This window comes from Miscanthus floridulus, chromosome 15, assembly GCF_019320115.1.
Source record: "Miscanthus floridulus cultivar M001 chromosome 15, ASM1932011v1, whole genome shotgun sequence".
NCBI lineage: Eukaryota > Viridiplantae > Streptophyta > Magnoliopsida > Poales > Poaceae > Miscanthus > Miscanthus floridulus.
Genome location: NC_089594.1, coordinates 48,886,870 through 48,892,415, shown reverse-complemented (window position 1 = coordinate 48,892,415; position 5,546 = coordinate 48,886,870). Strand labels below are relative to the sequence as shown.

The following is a 5,546-nucleotide window of genomic DNA, read 5'->3' as shown; positions in this document are numbered from 1 at the left end:
ACTTTGGAGCTTTGTAACTTGCTAACCATGATGAATTAGATGTTACTCCCTAAAGCACAGTTGGAGATCTGACATAGCTCTACAACTTTCACTAATACAGTTTCCAATGTTTCACCATGGATTATGAGTTATGGTGGAGAGAAAATCAAGTTTGAGGCGGTTTCATCTAAACTAAAACTAGCCTTGCCGAGCGTGTCATGGACGACCAACATAGGCCACATGCGCCGTGTGGTGGTCGTACTTGCCACAAAGGTGAGCACTCAGTCGCCCTTGCTCTCACACGCTCATTCACTCTCTCGCCCTCTCCATCTCACTCGCGCGCGACTCCAAAGCAGAGCAAAGCATAGCACCACCGCCGCCTTGTCGTCGTTGGCCAAGTGCATCACCATCATCACAATGTCACCCAATCCACATCGCACGTAGCTCTACCGTGAGCCGCTCCACCTTCTCGAGCAGCTGGCACCACTATATGAGCACCGGTATGGCCACATTGTCACGCCGCTGTCGCTGCCACTACCATAGTGCACCGCCGAGCACGAGTTTGCCCGTGGCCAGCCACAACCCGTTCATCTCTGTTCTCTCTCTCCCTCATTCGGTCTTTGCCGTAGCTCCTAGAAGCTAGAGCCACTGTCCATTTTACCGCTACCACTTCATGGGTGATGGAGCACATATCCACACCATGCGCGCCTGCCATGGCCGCAAGCACGTGCTCACCACAGCCAACCCCAACTGGTCACCCTTAGTCCCCTCTGGTGCCTATTATCGAGTCACCTTGAGCTCTAGATTCATATCCTATAATGGAGGCAGGTCATCGATAGCCCCCTCACTGGAATGGTAAGCGCCGCCGCCATGCACCGAGCACCGCCCAGCTCCGCGCATGTGGCCATACCTCACCGCCGCTCTACCGTGGCTTAGACCTAACCCGAGAGCTCCGCTAGAGTCCATGAAAGCCATAGCCATGCTTACCTAGCCATGTCGTCGCCAGAGACGACAAGTCCACCACCCCACGCCGCCGCCAAGCCACCATGCTCATAGGCGAGATAGCTCCGACGAACCGCTAAGCCAAACAAGGGCACCAGTCGACGCTAGATGTCGAGTATGTCATGATGGTGAAGATGCTACCGTTGGTGCGCTCCCGCCGGTCAGCGCCGTCCTCTGCTCCTGTGTCACTAATGGGTGGGACCCATTGACTTGCGGGCCCCCGTTGTTAGTCATAGTGGGTGCACTAGTCCGGGTGCACCTAGCAGCTGAGCTCGATTTGAAATTTGATTTTCTTTATTTATTATTCTAGATTTTATAGAAGACTTCAAAAATTCATGTCTAAAGTTAGGAGTATCCAAATGGTGTGATCCAAATTTTGTTGGATTCTTTATGAAGTTTAGCATTTGATAAAAATATGAAACCTACTGTTTGAGATATTTTTCTAGGGGAATTAGATTTAGATATATAAGTGCTTTTAAATTTGTTTCCATCTTGTAAAATACATATCTTGAGCTAGGGAAGTGCAAAAATTATCATTCCAATTTTACTGGTCTTGTGTTGACATGCCCTAGCTAGGAAAATTGTTAAACCTATAGTAGGTATATCGGGAATATGGTCTTCCTATTTAACCTAGATTAATTGCTAGTTTCTAGTGAAAATAAATGGGATAAAAATACATAACTTATCATCATGACAATTTTGACACATTGTTATGGTGCTAGAATGAAAGTAAGAAAAATATGAAATCTATTGTTTGACATTTTTTACTAGGCTAAACTATTTTTGCTAAAATAAGCCTATGCAACTTGTCATCTTTGTAGAGATGGCTATACATATCCAAATGGCATGAAATTTGTACATTAGACTTTTGGGGTCATATGTCGGCGACTGTAATTTTCTCAGAATTTACTAAGCACTTTTATTATATGTTCCTTATTTCACCTTAGCATCCAAATAAATTAATAAAGGCATTTAAATAATTTATTTGGGCTGGACCATTATGTTTTCTAAAGTATATATGATGTCTATGAACTGTTGATACCATTGGTTGGGCCCAGATTTGATTGCTTGTATGCAGTGAAATATTAATTGCTCTATAATTTAATTGTAGTGACTATTTTGGATAGTTTCTGTTGTTAAGTAAATCGCATGGGTAAAATGATGTTTGCTATGAATCTTGTCAATGACAAAGTTGTAGATAACTTACTTATTTTGCTTGTGTCAAAGTTTTTTGGTAATAGGCTAAATGGTTTGAGAGTTATAGCTGTTGGAAGTTGGTCTCCAGAAATGCTTATTCTCTAGAATTTCTAGATAGATCTAGGAAATTGCTTTGTTTGACCTTGATAGCCATTGAATCATCTTGAGATGACTATAAGAGAGTTGTAGACAGTTTTATAAGGTTTCTAGAATGTCCAAGATCATAGTATTTGGTTGAGCAGAACTCCAGATATGGTCAAAATAAGTAGCTATTGTTTACAGTCCAGGAAATGACTAAGTCAAATTGTAATTGTTTGTCTTATGTGATGCTTATGTAGATGCTTAGGCTAATTGAGATTAGTTGTTAGCAGCAGGTTCTAAGCCTCTTACTGATGATGAACAACTTTACCTTAGGTTACTATAACTTGGTGAGTGTATGTTTCTTGTACTATAGAAGAGATCAACTAGAAGAAAGTAATACATCTACTTGGTCAACGAATGTTAAACTTATCATACATCTTGCGGATAACCATGCTCATACATATACACTTCATCATGTCATCTCATCTCTTATGCATTCATGATACTCATTTGTGCATATGCATGCAATAGGTTCCCTAGAAGGAGTGACGCTACTCGAGTTCGAACCCGAGCGTTAGGAGGAGCAGTAGGCAGCCCAGGAGCAGGAGGTTTAGGCGGAAAGAGGAGTCAACGTGGAAGATCTTCCTGAGTGTCTTGATCACAAACCTTCCTCATTTCTAAAAGGCAAGCCTCAGAGCATTCTAAGCCTCCTTTGTTTTCTAAATATCAACTTGAGTCCTTTTATGTTGATGCATTAAGTACTAAGGGTTGATTGGAACCACTTGCTGCATATACTTTCCTTATCTAGACAAATATATCTTGAATCCTATGTAGGTCTAGGATCGAATATATGCTTAGCCATGCTTAGTCCGGTAGAAGTCGGGTGATGTCTTGTCACCTACAAGATATAGGTAGATATCTGGTCACGGTTGGCTATAATTGCTATCGTGGAAATAACCATATGTTGATGAATAAAAGGAGACCGGGCGGGATTGTGATAGAGAAGCAACAAGGCATGGAGGTCTCGGTGCCTATTTATGCATGTCTATGTTGGTTAAGGACCAATTCACTATATGTCCTCATGTCATGTTGAACGCATGCCTAGTTCTTAGTTCACCGGATAAGCCGTTCAGACCATGAAGCCGAGTAGCTCAACTCAGGCTAGGACCCGATAAGTGAAAGTGCGCACACTGGAGGAAGTAAAGATGTGCGGGGAGCCAGTGGTGTGAGTTCAAGGGCAGGCCGGGCCTAAACTTCCTTGTAGACTGGTAGTATCCCTGAGGGTGCGATGCTGATTAGACCCGTGACTATACCAGAGTTGTACCAAAGGTGACCCGACATGACCCCAACGGGGGAAGTATGTGTTTGTGTTAGGAATAACTCCCCAGCTAGTTGGAATCAATTTGAGTCACCATCTCTCCCGGATAGTGAGAACTTGACTGAGTAGCGACAACGTACCATAAATTGATGGAACTTGATGGTTATGATGATGCTCAAATTAATACACCAGATATGGTTACTAATGCTTGTTAGCTTAATCACGTGATTGCTCTAGTATAGGTGCTAATCTAGAGATGTTTAATTGAATAGATATTCATTTTGATGCTAGAGATATAAAATCTCCAAGTTATGTTACTTAAGCTTTATGCAAAATGTTGTCAAGCTAACTCCATAGATAAAGCCTTGCATACTCCTTGGTGTCATATTATTTCTAGTTGAGTACATTCTTGTACTCAAGGTTTATTCCCTCTTGTTGCAGATGATATGATGTATCATGGGTACTATAAGAACTGCCTTCATCCTACCGTGGATGAGGACTAAATCATGGGGCATGGTACTCCTATGTTATCCTCTCTGTTATGCTTTTACTGGAAATGTCCGTGGTACTAGCATGTATTTGAACTAAGTATGATGTTGATATCAAACTACTTTGCTTCCGCTATTTGAACTTGGTTTGTAATAACTATGTGAACTCCGATGTATGGGAGATACTTGTGAACCATTTGTGAACTATGTTGCAACATGTGACTTGTTCTATTGAATCATGTATGATCTTGGCTTGTATGTTGGTTGGTTTGAGATCCTTTGTGATTTCATTGAACAACTGGGTTTATATGGGCTCAAGTATGATAGTTTGATCACTTTGGTGATTGCTATTGTACTTGTGCTCTTATAAATTGGATGGTTTTGTTACAGAAAGTCTACATGAGTAGCCAATTTTCCATCCCATGATTTGGACATTCTGCAATGTAATCTTGAAAACGTTCCCATGCCTCAGGGATAGATTCATCATGTTGTTGCTAAAAACTTGAAATTCTCCCATATAGGGCATTGATCTTGCTAGTGAGAAAGAACTTGGCTAGGAAGGCCGTGGAGCAGTTATCCCATGTAGTGTTTATATCCTTGTTGGCGTAGAACCATTGCTTCACCTTCCCCAAAAGTGAGAATGTGAAGAGGCAGAGTAGTATGGCATCCTTGGTTACTCCCTTGATGATGAAAGTGCTACAGATCTTCAGGAAGTGTTGGAGATGAGCACTCGCATCTTCATGAGCCTTTCCACAAAATTGGCTTGCTTGCACCATGTTGATGAGAGCTGGCTGGAGCTCAAATCCATTATCTCTAACATCAACTATTGGTCGAGTGCGAATGTTGGCTGTAGTAGGAGCAGAGAATTCATGGAGAGTCTTGTTAGCCATGGCTTCAAATTCTGGTGTTAAGCTTTGCCTTATTTGGTTGTCTTCCAATTCTAAAGTTGGGACTTTCTTGAGTTTGGCTCTAGTTCTCCTGATTAACGCTTCTTGATCTTCAACGTAGTTTGTCAGAAGGTCAAAACTGGTCATACATTACCCTGCATAAGATACAAAAGTAGACAAAACAAGGGTAAGCCAGTTTGAGCAGAGGTCAATGGTTATCTCGACCACATCAATAAGTATAAGTTTATCAATGCTTCCTTTGCCGATCTACCTTCCCCAGCAACAGTGCCAGAAATGTTTGTTGGTATTTATTAACTTGTCACTTGTTTTAGTAGTCACCAAATGTATGCCTACATCTCTTAACATTACTTACCAAGTTGTCATGCCTAGTGATGATGTCAAAGATGCTTGTTGGTACTACTTAGTATTACTACTAGAACAATACTAAGCAATTCTTTATTATTTTATGTGACTAGGAAGGATATGTATATATATAAAAGGGTTCTACAAGTGCATAGATAATTATACCATTGTAGCACTTTACCTAGGAGTATTTGTAACAACCCAAAAATCCATACACCTAAAAATACCAAC

At 41.4% G+C, this 5,546-nt stretch overlaps 1 non-coding gene across 1 annotated transcript; it reads left to right on the top strand.

The window, feature by feature from the left end:
- Window positions 1–4,482: 4,482 nt before the first annotated feature.
- LOC136509780 (small nucleolar RNA R71) lies at window positions 4,483–4,590 on the top strand. The gene has a single exon (XR_010772520.1). It is a non-coding gene; the product is annotated as a small nucleolar RNA R71 (small nucleolar RNA).
- Window positions 4,591–5,546: the final 956 nt, after the last annotated feature.